Source organism: Rattus norvegicus, chromosome 11, assembly GCF_036323735.1.
Source record: "Rattus norvegicus strain BN/NHsdMcwi chromosome 11, GRCr8, whole genome shotgun sequence".
NCBI classification, from domain to species: Eukaryota; Metazoa; Chordata; class Mammalia; order Rodentia; family Muridae; genus Rattus; species Rattus norvegicus.
Window position 1 is genome coordinate 42785005 of NC_086029.1, and position 19191 is coordinate 42804195.

The 19191-nt window shown below is 48.7% G+C and overlaps 1 protein-coding gene across 3 annotated transcripts in view; it reads right to left on the reverse strand.

The window, feature by feature from the left end:
• The window catches only part of Tiam1 (TIAM Rac1 associated GEF 1), a 348754-nt gene that overhangs the window by 267478 nt on the left and 62085 nt on the right, over positions 1–19191 (reverse strand). For all 3 annotated transcript variants that reach the window (XM_039088432.2, XM_063270597.1, XM_039088430.2), the window contains exon 2: positions 11636–11687. The gene's annotated coding sequence lies outside the window, so the exon portion shown is untranslated. The remainder of the gene's footprint in view (positions 1–11635; positions 11688–19191) is intronic.

A 19191-nucleotide genomic window follows, 5' to 3' on the forward strand; every position in this document is an offset into this window, starting at 1 on the left:
ATAAGTAAATCTCACCCTAGATCGAGATTGAAACTCCAAGTCCTAACTTCTGTTTTCGTGAGGGAGGGGATATTTATTCGTTGCTTGTTTGTCTTTTCTATAAAGACTCCAGAATCACTTTATTACTTTGCCCCTTATTGGCTTTAGCATTCTGTAGACTTACTCTGTTTATCAAAGAGTCTTCTAGAATGTTCTTTAACTATAAGTTTATTAACATTACATCCCCCTTGGTTTTGCTGAAGAAGGAACAGGATTTGGTCTAAGGGTCTGCTTCATGAAGGTACAACTTTTGGTAACAATCTGAAAAACCTGGAGACTTTTATGCATCCCCTACCTATCCTGAATGTCATCTGTAATCCCAACACAATGGACACACATGTTTAATAACTACATAAAATTTTATCATGGCAAATGCTTCTCACATAGCCAAAATCTCACCCATCTCGGTGGCATCCAAAGACGGCCTAGGGAGTCAGGGATATTGTGGTTCTTTGTAAAATCTAAAGATTAATCTAAGAGCACCTCCCATTGCTTCCTGCGTTAGAATGTATCTGCTGGGTTCTAACAGCCAGGCCTCTCTGACTCAGAGCAATGAATGCAGTCAAGAGAAAAGAAAGGCAGAGAGGGCTTCATAGCTTGCATTTGGGGCTTGGATTTATTCCAGGTCCATTTCATGGTTTTGTCGTGGTTGTTAAGCCCCACCATTCACTGAAATTCCTGTAGCTAAAAAATAAATGAAACCTGGCTGCTTTCTGATGATGTCAGTAAGTACTGGTTAATTGAGCCTTGTGATCCAAACATCCACTCTAGGCCGAAGCAGCACGTATAATCCCATTCGTTCCGTGCTCAGGTCTGCTAGGGGTCTCTTCCAGGGCGAATGCTGAGGCTCTAAATGAAACCTCCCCTTCATCACTTCATCATGAACTAAGTAAGCAAAAGTAGTAGCTACAGACACTGCTGAGGGAAAACCAAGCAATGACTAAATGTGAACAGAAAGGAACAGAGAAGGCAAAGACAATAAGAAAGACACACAGGAATCCTCTCTTACCGAATGTTTGACCTTCCACATTCCCATAAACCTATAGTTAATCAAGTTCCAAACACACTAAATGGAAGGTCCCATCAATCAGTAACACATGCGTCCTTCTGAGTGCCTTCGTGGGATCCCATCCTCTGAGCCTGTCCTGCTGTGTCCCCTACAGGATAGAAGTCATCCCTTTGCTTGGTGTATCTACACGGTGTATGCTACCCACCCAGAGGTCACAAAGAGTCTTTCTCAGTTATCACAGCCACTGTCAGTACCACAGCAGAGGTTCTGCTGACCTCTACTCTACTTCATGGTGGTGCCAAAGCAGAGCCACCAGCTAGTCACGGTCCAAACAAGGTATGACATACTTCCTCTGCGTAAACGGATGGACGTTGTTGAGTCTGGGAAGAAAGCCCACGTGCTGAAGTTCCTCCGATCTCAGGTGGATTGCTTACTGTACCTAACTCGAAAATTCAACCTCACCTTAGATGCACAGATGTAGAATAAAAACGGCAGGTAAAATTCAGTATCGTCTGGAATTTTGGACAACCACTAGGGGTGTGAACCTATATCCTCATGGTGAAGACAGATAGTGTGTCCCCCAACATAACGCTGGGAAATAATCACTCACCAAAATGAGAAGTGGGACGGGGAAGACCTTTGTTAACAATGGCAGGCCTAACTGTAGTGTCTGATCCACATGGGACAGGCCACAGAAACCTTGTTAAGAAAACATGTGGCGTCTGTGCTGTGCATCATCATCAGAACAAAGGGTAAACACAACTAAAGATCTTGTGGGTCTCCCTGCTCTCGTCATCGGCCGATTCTGTCCACGAGGGCAGTGGGAACAGAGACGTTGACCATGGGGTTCAGAAGCTGTGTGAGAAGCAGTGAATGACCAATTGACCAATTGATCAGCTTTACTTAGGATGACTGAAGGCTTGTAAAGTTTTGAGGCAGTGAGGGTACAGGCATCCAGGATGGGCAAAGATCATTGGCTGGGGCTTAGGGTACCTGGAATACCTACCTACCTCATTAGCATGGGGAAGCATTTCAGGAATCTCAAGGGCTGGCTGAGCAGGTTTTGCCAGGAGAAAGGAAATTGATCCTTATAAAGTAATGGAAACTGTGTGACCCTCCTCAGGTAAAGGAGAACTCCCTGGTCAGAGAAGGAGCCCTCCATTACACTCTGAGCCCCAGAAGGCCAACCATCGGGTCAACGGTAGACTTCGACCTTAATTAGCTGAGTTTTCCCACAGATAGAAGGAAGTTATAGAGAGGCAGTAATGTTATAAAATATGTTCTCTCTCTTTTCTAAACCTATAAAGCAGGTGGTTAAGGAAAAAAAATATTTAATTGTAAGAAAATCCTGTGATGGGGCTGGAGAGATGACTCAGTGGTTAGGAGCACTGACTGCTGTCCCAGAGGTCCTGAGTTCAAATCCCAGCAACCACATGGTGGCTCACAACCATCTGCAATGAGATCTGATGCCTTCTTCTGGTGTCATGAAGACAGCTACAGTGTACTCACATAATAAAATAAATCAATTAATAAATAATTCTTTAAAAAAAAAGAAAATCCTGTGATGTGGGTTTGTGAGAATGGTGGCCATTTTGCTCAAATGTCATATATAAAGATCAAGGATATCAATGTTACCTTTCCATTTTATGAGTGTGTGTGCAGGGGTGGGGGTGGGGAATGTGCACCTGTGAACGCATGGGCAAAGGCTGAGGTCACGAGTCTCCCTCTGTTAGCTTGCTACGTTGGCGTTTCGACACGAGGTTTCTCACCAATTCAGCTAGACTGAGAGGGAAGAACCCCCCAGGAGCCTCCTGTATCAACCTCCCAGGCTGGGAAGCATGAGCCTCCGCACCAGGATTTTTATATGGATTCTAGGAGGACCAAATTCAGGTCCTCATGCTTGCACAGTGCTCTGTCCACAGAGCCGTTCTTCCTCCACTCCTACTCTTGCATTGATGAGCTATGATTATTAGGACCACTCTGTATTTGAACTAGAAGGAGAAAAGCCAGGGGAGGGAGAAAAGAGAGAAACAAATGAGAAAGTAGAGAAATACTAAGAAATCTTCCTAACATCACTGAACAAGAATTAGGACCAGGGGAGGAACATGAGAATGTGAGATCGCCATTGCCTGAACAGTAAAAGCCAATGGAGATTCCTGCATGGGACCACTGGTCAGACAGCGGCTGGCCAGAGCAATGAGTAGATGAATGGTCACCCAATGTTGGCACTATCAAGGTCCTCGGGAGGAGCAGGACCTACCACTGACACGCAAACACGCCCACACAGCACAGGCACATCGGGAGAGATAAAGAGACAATACCAGGAATTCGTCTATGACACTGTACAGTCTGACGCGCCTGTAGATCGGCAGTGGGTGAGCCGTGAAGCCAGGACAGCAATGCTCATTCCAGCCCAAGGCAAGAGAGAAAACGACAGGCCAGATCCAAACACAGTCAGGCAGGAGACATTGTCCCCACTGTCAGCCACTGTGTCCAGGCCTCCAACTGATTGCATGAGCCCTCCACACTATGGAGGGCAATCAACTAACACTCTCCCCTCTGTTAAATCTTCTCCAGAAACATTCTCGGAGAACATGCAGAATGGTTGATCAAACATCTGGGCATTCACTGGCCAGGCAACTGGGAACATAAAATTAACCATCACAGAGGTGTGCTGTAACGTGCGCTCCTGACTCCACAGGTGCACAGTCACACACGCCCCGTCGCTCACACCTCCACCTCAGAGATGGAAGCTCTTAGAAAGCGTGGATGAGCTGCAGGATACAAGCCAAGTCCTTAAATTCTACAAGGAGTGAGGTCAGAGTCCAGTTCTGCCAACCTGAGTACCCCGGCCTCCGCTTCTGAAGTGCTTCTCCATGACCACCCTCTCTGTGTCCATACTGGACGTAATAATCCACCACAGTAACTCGGGCAGATCTGGGGACTAAATGATACAACGGTACAGAATTGGTCTGATTTGCACTGTGGTGATGAAACACTAATCACAGCCCATTTGTGGGTAAAAGGGTTTATTTGTCTTACAGGTTATGCCCCATTATCAAGGGAAACTGAGGCAGAGACTTTGGAGGAAAACTGTTCACAGGTTTATTTCCCCTGGCTTGATCAATTACAGCCCAGACCCACCCGCCTGGGGTGGCACTGCACACAGTGACCTGAGCCATCCCTCATCAATAAGCAATCAATAAAACAAAACAAAACAGTCCACAGACAGGCCTGCAGGAAACAGTCCACAGACAGGCCTGCAGGATAGTCGGATGAAGGCAGTTCCTCAACTGTGATTTCCTCTTCCCAGGTATGTCTAGGACTGTGTCAAGTTCATAAAAATTATCTATGACAGACATAAGAGAAGCATCCCAAAGTCAGGCGCGCACACAGGTGATCAAACACAGTGCTGTTTTCACTCCGTCTTAACAAAATACTGGACGTTCTCACTGCCTGCCGATCGCCACAACTCTTCTTTCTTGAGCAGAACAAAGTTTGGAGCGAGGAGATTCACTGTACAGGAGCAATCCCTACAGAGTCACCCAACTGATGCAAACACTTCACAGCCAGACGTAATCAAATCCAGCAGAAAAGCAAGCGTCTGGCAGGCTCAGAAGACAGAAAGCTAGGGCCGTCCATTGGAAGTCTTTGCTGGACAGCCAGCCTGGTCCCCGGCCTTGCCCCTTCTTCCCTGGACTGTGGACTCTTCCTGGGAAGACAAATAAATGTGTACTCACCACAGACAGGCTGGTGTACTCACCACAGACAGACAGGCCAGTGTACTCACCACAGACAGGCTGGTGTACTCACCACAGACAGACAGGCTGGTGTACTCACCACAGACAGACAGGCCGGTGTACTCACCACAGACAGACAGGCTGGTGTTGGGGCAAACAAGTGGTCCCGGAAGGTGGACAAATGAATGTAACCAGGTTCCTTACAGGGGCGTGGCCAACTTACAAACAGGTACAGCACTGAAGAAACCAGCTCTCCCAAAACCCACTAACGACACAGATCCTGAAGGAGGCGGGGTGAAGCCTCTAATGCCCCTATCCCAGCAACTGCTAACTATCATCTGGGAAGGATGTGCCTTACAAGCCCTCAACTGACTTGGTTGGGAAGGAGATGCCTTATGAGCCTCCCCACTAACCACTGGCTAACAACCTATATTCCTTCCACAGGGCAACGTTAATGGTGCCTGTCTTGTGCAGGTCTCCTGCAGTTAACCGCAGCTGCCGAGAGGGCAAGAGGGCAGCAGCAGGGCCCATGACGGATGACAGATGACGCAGCTGCAGATGGGAACAGGACGGCTGCCTTGCTTCCGTGAGCACTGCTGCGCACTGGCGGTCACGAGACTGAGTGGAGATGCAACATCCCTCCTCTCTAGGCCATACGAGACACATCTTTATCCAGACATAAGTGGAATCCCTACACGTCCCTGCGTTTCAATGACACCCCCATCCCAAATCGTCTCCATTACCCGAGGTACCTCTCTCTTCTCTCCCAAAAGAAACCAGGTCTAAGGCACTTCCTGAAAATGTCCCTCTGGCTTTCTGCAGGAGGCAGGTCCTGGGCCTCAGCCCCTCCTACAGCTTTTCCTCCGCACCTGCCTCCCACCCAACCCAAGCTTCTCCACAGCAGGATAGGCACAGGGGGCACTGGAAGACCTCGTCAGGCCTGGAGGCACATAAGGCTCCATCTCAGATACTCGGGAAGTTAAGCCAGGGTCAAGGGTTGACAGCTTGCCTGGGCTGCAATGTAAGCTCAGAGCTAGCCTGGGCAACCTCCTAAGACTATCTCAAAACTTAAAACAAAAACAAAAACCTGGTGGGGTGGCTCAGTGGTAGAGCTTTCCTAGTATATACAAGGCCTTTGTCTCTAAAGAAAACCTACACTGACCCCCAGAGGAGGCAGTGGGACTCTTATCTCTTTAAATGTCCATCAACACGGTCCCTCTAGACCTAGACATTTAATAAACAGCACCTCAGTTACCCAGCAGGCGATTTAACTAAGCAGCTGAACGAGGGGAACTCAGAATGGCGGCGGCGGCGGCGGCGGCGGCGGCTCAGAGACTGCGCTAGGACGCTAGGACGGGCCTCAGCATCCCAGCAACACTGATTTGTAGCTGTGAGGTGAAATTAGATCAGCCTGGAGCGGCAGGTGCAGCCAGTCAACCAGGTCATAGCCACTGTAATGCTGCCACCCATCCAGCCTGCTCCTGCCTGGGAGACCTGGCCACAGGCACAGCTGTTACAAGGAGAGGAGGGCTTGGTGGCTTGGGTCACAATAACACACTTCAGATTTAGCATATCATTTTATCATAAGTTCTGAAATCTGTATGTGTGTGTGTGTGTATTTATAAATATATGTGCAATAGTTGAATTATATATGTATAAATATATATATATGCAATAGTTGATGCATACAGAAGTTAGCCAAGTCTACACATGACTGAATAATCCAATTCTTGTGACCTTGGGGACTCTAGCATGAAGACCGTCGCTAGGTGTAGGTGGCCCAGCGCTGGCTTCAGGGAAAGGACTGATCACAGAGGCACGGGAGCAGAAGGAAGAGCGGTGGCTGAGGACAGACCTGCAGCCTGACCCAGAGGAAAAGCCAAGGCTATGAAGCAGGGGCCGTGCTCTGGAGGAACACTACCGAGGGGTGGCACGCAGGCCGAAGGGACTTTCTCGGGGAGCAGAGGGGCATCTGCTGGACTTGGAAGGGTCTCTTGCTGCCGCTCTAAACTGCAGAGATGGCCACGGATTGTTCTGGAAGACCAGCTCTCGGCTTTAAACCACCTGAAAAGGTCCTGGTTTTCCATCTGTTGAGACAAGAGTCTTGATCTCTGCAGCCCAGGCTAGTTTCAAACTCCCAAGTCCTCCTGCTTCACCACGTACGGGGATTGTAGCTGTGCACCACCACGCCCAGCTCTCTGGGAAGGTGTGTGTAATGAGTACACACCAAGTACCCACAATCACAGATCTCCTGGGTGTCCCCTGGGAGCCCCCTCTGGGCTGTCATTCGGAAGACTCAGCCCTCCTATCGTGTTATCTACAAACATGTCAGTGCATAAGGGCTGCAAGAGAATCTGTTTCACAAACATTAGCCCAGTACTCTTGCAGGCTCACCCTAAACCCCATGACATCCACGACCACTTGATTTTTACACATTACTGACCACTCCTCACGTTCCACACCCTCCCCTCCCCTTATCAAGTCAAAGTCAAATGAGAGGCAATGCTGTCCTTGCTGTTTGAGTATCCTTTACCCAGAGGGCCCTCCTCCTGTCCACTTATCCCAATACAGTATCGTTCCTGCATTTCCTCTTCTCTCCCTTGTCGGCGCCAGCACCGACACTCCCTTGAAGCCCACGCAGGTATAGGCATGTCTCTTGCCCCTATTTTCCCTTCGGGCACTGTTTTAAAACAGTTGGGGGGGGGGCAGACAGATAGCTGGGTGGTTAAGAGCATGCATTGCTCATGCAGGGGACCCACGTTCAGTTCCCAGGCCCAGGCCCAGCCGCTCACAACTACTGGGTTGTGTAATCCGGCTCCACGGGGTATGACCTGTAAGCCATGGACACACATACAAGCAGGCATATGCACATGCATGTGCACGGGTGCACACACATACACAAATTTATATATACATATATGTGTGTGTGTACATATATTTTACTTGAAAGCTTTTGTTAGCAGACCCTTCACAAGCCCGAAATACCAGTTTTTTCTGCTGAGATTACCAGCAAAGAGTTGATGGCAAGGACAGAGAGTTCTGTCTGTCTGCTGATCACTGCATCACCCTTCACAGGAAGCAGAAGGACAGACGGTCTCCGCAAACACTCTGCCAACTCTGGCTCCGATACTGAGAACAATTCAGAAGCACACTGTCCGTGGCTCTCAGTTCAGTTGGACCGTCTTTTGCTTGGAGATTTATTTTCACTGTTTGTGTGTGAGTGTCGGCCTGCATGCATGCATGTGTACCGCATGGCTACCTGGTGCCAAGGAGGTCTGAAGAGGGCATCAGATTCCCTGGAACTGGAAAGCTGGGGTTATAAATCACTATGGGGGTGCTGGGGGCTCCTCTGCGAGAGCTAGTGCTATCACCTGCTGAGTCGTCGCTCCAGCCTCGGTTCCAAAATCATAAACAAGCATCATAGAGTGCAACTGCAATTCTAGCACTCGGGGAGCTGAGGCAGGAGGACCGAAAATTGAAACCATTCAGAAAGAAAAACTTAAAACAGACAGATGAATTTAGAGATGGTTAAAAGAAGAGTGTGGGGCTGTATATTCTATTTCCAGAGACGAGGCCTTGAATACTCAAGCAGGAGAGGTTTTCCCCACCCCTTCTGCGGGGCTCCAGTGGGCTGCTTTGTACCATGAACCTCCCCACCAGGGGGCAACCTCCTCCGTGGGCACAACTGGCACTGAGACACTAGCGCCACCCCCCCCCAAGGGGATGACAAAGGGAAACCGCCTCTCTCAGAAGGAGCCTACGTGCGGTAACAGAAAGGAGGCCAAAAGAAATGAGCTGGAGAAATGGTCACCACCAGCCCAGTTCTGCCAGGTCTGCTCTCAAACCCTCGACACTCTCTCCCAACCTTTTAAGGAACCAACCTGAGCCAGGGTGAGACCTGAGGGACGGAGGCTCCCAGCTCAATGCAGGGAGAGCATTTTGTCCCTCTCCCACACAGAACTTTCCCCAGGATTCCTGCTCTTCCTTCATCATTACAAGGTCGGCAGTGCCAGGTTATCGAGCAGGTGTCAAAGCTGACCCAGTGAGGCTCCCAAGCAGAGTTAGTGTGACAAGTCCCAGGCCCACCAGCTATTAGGTGTGTGTCACAGCTGGATGAAGTAAGTCGGCCTTCTCCCTCTCCCCTGTGGTGGCTACTCAAGTGTTGAAGGATACTTTGTCTGCACTTCTGTAACTTTCTTTCCAGCCTAAGAAGCCAAGGATGCAGACTCAAAAGGGCCGGTGGAGGGATGAATTCAGATGCCATCAGATCCTATGAGAGCCCCCGCTGTGCCCAAACTTAAGCTTCACACTCTAAAGAAAGATTGTTAATTACACATTATGATACCAATTATATCAGAATGCGTCATGAGGCAGAAGCTTCGCTAAGCAATTTTACTATTTTAATTCTCTTCTTCTGCCATTTTTTAATAATCACTCTGGGGTTTTTTTTTTTATTGCATTAGGATGCAATTAAGAAAGAAAGAAAAGTCTTTTATATTTTAAACCTACTTCATTTTTCTTACATAAAGAATTCCGCAGCCATCCATAATAATTTAACAGCATATTGAGAAGATTAAGGGACTATCTTAAGAAACAGGCTAAGCACCATCTAGGAGAGAAAATGCAAGTCTATTTTGAAACAGTAAAGCACAGAGAATTCCTGATCGGAGGTAAATAAGCCACACACCAATGCACATTCACATAGGAGAGGGGAGAGATTCTCAGGAAGACCTCAAAGACCTCAGGGTGTCGCCTGCGAGACCTGTTACCTTCAGCCATGCACAGAGGGGAAGGGTGAAGGTGCAGGCTACAGTCACCCAGTCAAAGAGGTAAGTGGCTGTCTCAGTCGGGGTTATGATTGCTGGGATGAAATGCCACAGCCAAATGCAACTGAGGAGAGAAAGGGTTTATTTGACTTCAGTTCATCATCATTGAAGAAGTCAGGTAAGGAACTCACATAGGGCTGGAATCTGGAGGCAGAAGCTGATGTAGAGGCCACAGAGGGTGCTGCTTACTGGCTTGCTCCCCGTGGCTTGTTCAGCCTGCTTTCTTACAGACCCCAAGACCACCCCACCCACAGATTGCTGGGCCCTCTCTGCCAATCACTAACTTAGCCTCAGCCTGACCATACAGAGGCAGTTTCTCAGTCCAAGCTCCCTTGTATGCCTTACAGTTGACACAAAGCTAGCCAGCACACTAGCCCACCAGGGGAAATTTTAGCCTACAACTTAACACTCCTATTCTCAGCCTTGAATTTCTACCTGCTGACTAGCCAGAAAGGGCCCAGGTCAGCTCTGCCCCATGTAGAGAAAGTCTATAAAATCTAACTTCAAGATGACCCCAGAGTCTGTGTCTCACCTGATCCACCGCCAGCATCCTCATCCCCCTCAGCTCTTGCTGACTCTCTCCACTTTGTCCTGACTTACAAATCCTGCACGTTATCACATAACCATTGCAGACAGACACTAGCCAACACACACACAAAATAAAACAAAGAAAATTTGACATAAGTTCTTCTTTAGAGAACAAATTGATAAATGTACAGTCGATGGCAGAATTCAAAACCCAGCTCTCTGTCACTGTAAAGGAAAGATCACACCTATTGTCAGTACCAGGTCATCAATGGCTTTTCAGTCACATGCAGAAAAGTCACTAAGGGGTCTAGAGATGGTTCGAAGGATTGACAATATCTATCATTACTAATTAAAAAGGGACATTACACCACCGTCTAAGCAATATTCTCGACCCAATTTTCATTCATTCCTTCTACATAGTTACACCCCTGTGTCTCAGTATCACCTTGAACTCCTGGACTCTAGCAATACTCCCAGCTCAGCTTCCTGAGCCAGCAGAAGTCAGTATGTGTTGCCATGCCTGGCTCTTGGCCCTCAGTTTGGAACTGAATCTGGTCATGTCTTTCTTTCTTTTTTTGTTTAAGATTTATTTATTTATTATGTACACTGTAGCTATCTTCAGACACACCAGAAGAGGGCATCGGACCCCATTACTGATGGTTGTGAGCCACCCTATGTGGTTGCTGGGATTTGAACTCAGAACCTCTGGAAGAGCAGTCAGTGCTCTTAACCATTGAGCCATCACCCCAGCCCTAGTCATGTCTTTATAAGAACTTTGGAGGATGGGGAACACATGAGGGGACCGTTCGATGACATCAGCAATGCAATTATATTGTGGGAACACCCCAGGATAAATGCCTTCCCCAGGAGGACACGAGGAGAAGGAACCATATTCTAAAGTGTAAGTCAAGACCTCACAGCACAGCACTCCTGCAATCCACACAGCAAACTGGAAGCACGAGTGGGTTCTAGACCAGTCTAAGCTCCATAGAGACCTTGTCTTAAGAGAAACGGGGAGGTGCCACCAATCCCACGCAGGATGAATGTTGTTTCGATTCTTGGATTGTACTTAGGTATTTTATCACCCAAAGCCAGCTAAGGGACAACCATGAAAATCTCCACACCAGCATCCAATGACACTGAACCATGACTCTGACTCATTTTATGTGACAAGAGGATTACGGCCATATTGAACCGAAAGAACCCTTATCATTTTAGAGAAACGTTTATACATAGGCCGAATTTCACTCTTTTAGTTCTCTCTAAATGACTGCAGCTGTCTTGACCACACAGAGTCACTATTGTTGTTTGTGGTTTGTATTTCTGTTTGGTTGGTTTGGTCTGGTTTTTGAATACCCTGAGGGGAACTGCCTAGAAGGAAGGATAAGGGATGAGAATTAATGAACACAAAATGTTAATGTGGGGCTAGAAATTTGCCCCTAGAAAGTCCCCTGAGGCGCAAGGCCAGCAAGTAGGAGAACGTAACTACTCACCATTGGGAGCTCAAGTTTCCAACAGGGTCAACATCCAGAAGCAGCCATCAACCTGGAAGTTAAAAAGAAACGGGTCTGAGTGACAAACAGCTTCCCCAAAGCCCGTTTACTTCATCCCATAATCAGAAAAGGCAAGAGAGGAACGCACCACGCACAAAACTGTGTGGGTGTGGCTGTCTGTAGAGCTATCAGAGCTAGGACAGGCGAGAGAAGAGAGACGCTAAGGGACGTGAGGTCAGCCCCATGCAGCACGAATGTGACTTGGAAACCAAGTAAGCCAGCGCTCTGGACAAAGCGACTCACAGAGAGCACACCCTAGTGACACCGCCTTCTGGAGGGACAGTGTCCCGGAGTCAGTCTCGCGGGTCCAACCTGGATCAGAGTCCTATTTTAAAGAGCAAGGAAAAGCAGGCATGCTGGTTCACTACCGTAGTTCGGCCGTTCTGGAGTCTGCAGCAGGAAGGACACACTAGTCCCGGAGCTCAGGGAGAACAGGCAACATAGCAAACGCAATAGACTAGAATAAGGGTAACACATGTGCGTTTTTACTGACATAACTAGGATTCTCAAACCTTAATACACGGTCTCTTACAGAGGGAGGGAACAAATATGAAAGAGACAGAAATGAGGCAGGTAAGTGAGATCAGCCTGCCGAGTCCTGTGGTGAGTAACCAGCCCCACATTGCTCTCAGTGTTGGGTAAAGCCAGGCCAGAGGATGCCAACAACCCCATGATCTCTGATAGATAACTTTTCTACAATGTTATTATTTGGATGTGTTTCTTAAGTGGTGAAGGCAGGCAGACTTCATCCAGGATGACGGCAGTGGACAGATACCAACCGTGCTAGAATGAGGGATAGCCTGGGCTACACTGAGAACGCAGGAAAGACAGCTGAATGAGGGATAGCCTGGGCTACACTGAGAACACAGGAAAGACAGCTGGGGTTTATGGCCAGGGTGGGGTGAGAGGCCAATTACTAACGGAAAACATCAAAGTGGGACAGTTTCTTGCTATGGGCCAGTCCAGGACCCAGGTCTACGAGAGAGATGGGTGGAGGGGGGGGGGGGAAGGAGGAGGAGGAGGAGGAAGTGGAGGAGGAGGGCAGGAGGAGGAAGAAGGAGGTCAGGAGGAGGAGGAGGAACTCCTTAGACCTCAAAGGTGATTGGTCACCCATGGAGATTCTAGTAAGTGATCTAGCAGGGTTCTTGCTAAAACTTCCCAGCAAACCAAGGATAGGTTAAAGTGTAATTTTTAAAATGTTTTAAATGTTCAGACGAGCCTGGCTTGAGTATGGTTAAATAAGAAGTCTCTCACGAACAGCAGAAGCAGAAGCACTGACTCCTAGAGGGCCTCCAATTTCAAGGGACTCTGTGACCTTCACAGGTCTGCAGGAGGCAAGAAGGCAGCTCAGTAGCTGGTATCGGCACAACTTCTGGCGTCCGACCCCGGGCAGCTTACTTGATGCATATTCAAGACCGGCACAATCTGGTGGACATTACTCTGGTGACAATTAACTCAAGGCCATGTGTACACTATATCATAATGCTTTGTAAAGTCCATAAAGGAAGCTGTATAGACTGACTGAAGATAACAAGTTTACAGTAAGGGTCCGGGGGAAGATCCGGTGCCACAAAAGTCTAACCACCCAGACAGAGCAAAGGTCTCCAGACTAGTAAATAGGTCTGCTCCCGGCCTTCTGGGCAGATGACAGACAGGTACAGCATTTCTTTCTTGAAACAACAACAACCCAACCGTGTGTGCATAACATGCCAGACCCCCTGGTGCTTCTTTGGGAAGACCTCATGCCTCCTACATTCTGTAAGTTGCCTTGGTCATGGTATTTTAACACAGCAGTGTATAGGATACAGAAAAGAAAACAACATTTGCAGCCTCAACTCAAAGCATAACAAACAATCCAAGAAGCTCTTGATCACGTTCAGAGATCCAAGACTCCCCTAGCACAGAACCTGAGAGGTCTCCTCATAACGCAAACCCAGGGAGTCCAAGTAAAAGATGGACAAAATGCCCGCTTGCATCCTCAAATGTAACACACACATACGGGACGTGGGTTATTGAAGATCTACAAGGGCTGGATGTGGTGGTGCACACCTCTAAGTCCAAAACTCAGGAGGTACAGGCAGGTGGATCTCTGTAAGACCAAGGCCAGTCTGGTCTACATAGCAAGTTCCAAACCAGCTAGGGCTACAGAGAGTCTGTCTCAAAAAAATAAAAAGGCAATGTGCTAAATACTCCATCTTACCTTGTCAACAATGATCTATTCTCAAGGCAGGCCTCCCTCCCCAGCCCCAGTGCAAGTCAAAACAAACCAGGGTAGGGATTGCAGGAAACTGATAGGGTTTCCTTCCTGCTGGGTCACCTGGGATCTGACCATCACATGGCTTCTTTCAAGCCACCAGTTCCTGTTTCAGTTACAGGGGAAGAAGGGACTTCTTCCTACAGCCCCCAAGTCCCTCATCCCACCCCTTGCCCTTCATCAATACTCTATATTTTCCTGTCCGGTCTGTGATGAACCACAATGGACAGATAGAAGGCAGAGAATCCAAATGAAATTCAAATTTCCATATCTGCTCTCAAGTATAGGAGGAAGAAGGGAAGGAAGAGCCCAGTTTCTTTTTTTTTTTTTCTTTTTTTTCTTTTTTTCGGAGCTGGGGACCGAACCCAGGGCCTTGCGCTTCCTAGGCAAGCGCTCTACCACTGAGCCAAATCCCCAGCCCCAAGAGCCCAGTTTCTAAGGCACATCAGCACGGGGCGATGGGATGGAGACAAGGGGTGGGGGTGGGGTACAAGGAGGCTCTAAATTCAACAGCATCTGAAATCCATGAGGTTCTACCCACATTTTGCATGTGCATGCATTTTTCTGAGAAGAGGAATCCAGGAAGAAAAAGCTCACACTTGTTACTGGAGCCTCCAAAGTTGAGGCATGACTGCAGGGGCCGACCAGCATAGATGTGGCTGCTTGTCTCCTCGCTGAGGAAAGGCAGAAAGAAGCATACAGACAGCAAACACATATGTCAGCCTCTAGGAGGGAACCCAACCGAATCCCTCACTGAGGGTGCTGGGGCTGGAGGACCCACCCTCCACCCCCCCACCTCCCACCCAGCCAGGCAGCCAGGATGGTGTCTTCCACAGAAATCATTCACCGGTGCTCCCTCCCAATAGTCAAGCGACATTTGTCAGCTCAGCAGGTGTCCAGATGTACAAGCAATAGGAAAACAGTTCTGGGCCTGAGGAAGAAAAAGGATCCTATCCTGCTCAGAAACCATCCCCAGGCTGCTGGCAAAAGTGCAGGACAGAAAAACCAAGAGGAAAAACACACTGGAGACAGCAGAACAGCACAGACGGGCACTTTAGAAATGCCCAGGTGGGCAAGGCAAACCCAGGGGGTGTGGGCAGCAACCAACCCTTACTGACACCTGCTCCCAACCCCCCTGCCTGCCTGCCTGCCTGCCTGCCTGCCTGCCTGCCTGCCTGCCTGCCTGCCTGTCCCCATGAACAAGTACATGTGATTCACCCTGTCTAGCTTACCCCATGGAGACTATACAATGTAAAACTCCCAGGGCTGCGGTGGGTCCTTGACACGTGCCCTGCCCAGCCCCAGGGTCTGTTTCGTGGCCTCCGTGTCCTTCACACTGAGGGTGGTCTGATAAAGCAACAGAAGGTGATAAGAGATTGATGGAGCTGACACTACTGTTGATGCCAAAAGGAAGTGACAAGCCATCTGGGCAGCAGCTCCTGAGGGGGACCAGAGCCTCTAACCCACATGGAGCCCCATGACTCCTTCTCTCACACAGCTCTCCCTTCCCCAGCTGTCTTCGGCTCAGAGGCAGAGGACACGGTGGCCGAGAGCCTTGCTCAGGAACCTGGTTGACACCGGAGGCTTTGTAACTTCTGGGTGGCCCTGGACAGTCTGAATGAAGCATTACTCTGAAATTCTGTTTCCTCGTACGTCAACCGGGGTCATCAGAGTCAGAGGACCCATCTTTTCCTGAGGCTTAAATTCACGCAAAGTTCTTAGAACAATGCCCGGAGTACAGAAATAACCACACACAGGCTGTCGTACGTGGCGCGCTTCAGCTGGTTTTGAAGAGCCCTGTAACAAAGAGGCATCTGTGCTCCGAAGAGCAGCCAAACACCACCAGCCCCAGCCCCCAGGCCAGCTACACATGTCCTCGATCCTGAGATGTGCTGCGTATTCTAATGTTTCTAAAATCACAGTGGGCACTGCCTTTACCATGCGCCATGTCGCCTGCTAAACGGGGACAACCGCATCGACCTAATGGGCTCTGCAGAGGACAAGAAAAAGTGTGTGGAATGCTGTCCAAAGGCCGTGCCTGGGAGTCCGCAGACATTCAACGCTGTGCGGTTCTTCCCATAGTCATGAGAAGCACAGACCTAACCCCCCACACACCTTCCTCTCTGATCATATGTGGAAACAGTTCCTCGCTCTTGCAGGATCCGGGCATCCCTCCACTCTGCTAACAAAGATGCTGGCTGAATGAATGGCCAGCGCCTGGAGAAATGCGCAGACGCTGTAAAACGTCAGGCATTGGCTAGATTTCCCCCATGCTGTTGGCATCGCAGAACTACTGACCTACAGAACACTCTTTACAAGTTGATGAGTTGCATCCTGTCATATCCCGAGTTCACTCTAGGTCGATCCGGTTTTTTGCCTGTGGGATAATCTGCATATCATTGGGTTGGCATTTTTGGTGGCCCTCACAAGAGGAACAGGTGTCCCCCATCAGTGTGAGAAAGCTCCATGGAAGACACGACCTTTAGCAGATGGGCTAGAGAAATGGTTCAGTGGTTAAGAACACCTCACTGTGCTTGCAGAGAACGGGGGTTCCGTGCCTAGCACCTATGTGGCCGTTCTCGTTCTCCAGCGAATCAGCGTCCCTCCTCTGGCCTCCCAGGACACCAGGCACATGCAGGTACTTACATGGCACATGTAAATGCAAGCAAGCAAAATGCTCACACACGGAAAATAAGTAGAACTGAAAAAATTGTTAAATTAAAATTCAAAACCATTTAACAGAGGAGAGAGAGAAGCCAAGTGGGACAAATGGGACCCAGCTCAGTGGGAGGGGACTTGCCGAGGAGGCCAAGCCCTGGATTCAGAGAAAATGGACCTGTTACATCAGAGAATAATAATAAAGGTGTCGGGAACTGAGCGGCTGAGCCCTCAGGAGCCTCCATCACCTACGATCTGGGAAGCCATAGTAATTACTCACCAGTGGCTGAGTAGCCCTGGTCAAAATGTTTGGTACTGGAAGTGCCAACCTTGTAGTGTTCAGCTTTTAGGATTCATCTTCCCTGGCCCCCAGGTTTGGGAACATTTCATAGACACGTTGAGATATCTTGAGGATGGGATGCAAGTCCAAACATGGAATTCACTTATGCTCAGGTAGGCATACGTTATTATAGAGTCATGGGGTTACTCCAATACTAAATTGTCCCTGGTTTTGGAGTAGTTTGGGTTTGGGTGAGCATTTCTTCCCTTTACTGTCCTCACTGCTTCCTTGGTGCCTAAAGACTTGGGGACACTCATCAAACAAGGGTACAATCCAAAAACACAGACAGCAAAGAACACGGGCCCTAGGTCAGACTGCTGGACGCAAATACTGATTTCCCCAACAGTTACACATGTGCCCTCAAGCCAATCCCCCCAACCCCCAAAAAATCTCATGTATAAGATGAGGGTAAAAGCAGATAACAGGAAGTGAGGATTGCTTAAAAGGACACTCCTCAAGAACTCGGACCTGCAGGAACCTTCACCAACACAGGCACGCCACACAGGTACACGGCGTGACGGTGGTGGGCTTTCCTCAATGTCCAAGAATGCCAGCCACACAATCTAGGTCACTGGGCTTCACCCCGCCCCTTGGGAGGCAGTTTCTGTATTCTCTGAGCCACGTCTTCCTCACCTGCCCAAGATTACCCCCATCACGTGGGCTTGACATCAGTGTGTGTTCTGCATTTCATTGCTTTTCCTGGAGTCAAAGAGGGATGACAAAAGCAAAAGCTAGATCTTTACAGCTCTCAGGAAAAGTGTGTCACCTGCACACACGAAAGCCATTGGGCAAGACGTGACCAGCGATGTTCTCCTACTACTTCTCTGGGCCAGCTTACCTCTTCCGGCACTGTGCTGTCATGGATTTCCTACCCAAAACCCAGAGAGCAAGACCGTCAGTCAGTAAAACCCAGGGAAAGAAAAGAAAGACCCACTGTCCTCATCAGCCCACAAGGCCTCCTCATGGGTCATGGGGATTTTTAGACAGCTACCTCATAAGGTGGTGTTTGAGTCACTGGTAAGGAGAGCTAGGGCCAGCCGTCTACATAGGAACGTCTGATGGATGAGGAGGGGGATAAAGGGCAAACAATGCTGCACACGCTGCAGTGAGGCTTGCTTACACAGCTGTTTCCTTCCTCAGACAAACGATGAAACAGCACTTCTGAATGCAGATCATCTTCAATTAAGACGTTTCTGCCAAAAAGCTCTCTTGGCAGGACCAGCGACGTATCTGTCACTGTTCTTCCGCTCGAATCTTTCAAGGGTAGCGGGGCAGTTTATTTTTGTTGATTAAACAAAACACAAAGGGAAAGGACCTAAAAAATTGATTAGCCAGTTAAACTCAATGATTCTTGACGACAGAGTACACACTCTGTCTTTGCTAGAGTTATAAACTGTCTCTCGGCTAGCCCGCCGCAGCCGGGATAACCAACCACCAAAATTCGTGTCGACAGAAAGATAAAGTAAGGTTGGATTGTGCAAAATTCTTCTTCCCTGTGTTGGAATGGATGGAAGATAAAGGACGGGGACCTGCGCCCTTTCAGAAGCACAGCACACTCATTGCAGCATGCATAATCTGGGGAAGAACAATTTGGGATGAACGAGGGGGCTACTGTCAGTCACTTCATGGGACTGACCCTTTAGTAAACTGTAGTACGCAGCTGGTTTGTTGAGATGCCCACACTTATAAACACCCAGACACTTCACTTCCTCTCTCCCTCTTCTGAGAGAACAGACATCCAGACGAGCAGCCCTCCCAGTGCTGTGGTTCCGAGTCTACCACAGACTTAATCTGTGCAAGAAAGGGCACATCAACCTATTTCAGTTCCTAACACAGTTGTCCTTTAATTGCTGCCACAAGGTCAAGTCTGAAACTGCAATAAATTCGCTCGGAACAGCCCCAAACCGCAGATGCAGTCGAGTGCCGGCGATTGCTGGTGGTCAGGGCATGAATGTTGCAAGGCTGCTATGCATTTTCAAACTTGATTGTACATAATTGTTAATCACTGACCCATCTCCAGCCTTCTGGGCTGGAACACGTTGCTAGGCAACCCATTTTGCTCTAGATACTTTCTGAAAGCAAGCCGGACAGCAACCAAGTGTCAGCTAAGTAAACGCTAACTATTACTGACAGGTTCAAATAATGAAGGGTGCCCAGCATCCTTAAGGCGTATTTATTTCAGATTCTGTCCTAATGCAAGCGTGTATTTCCCTGTGTTTTACAACTGAACCAATGAGGCATCTT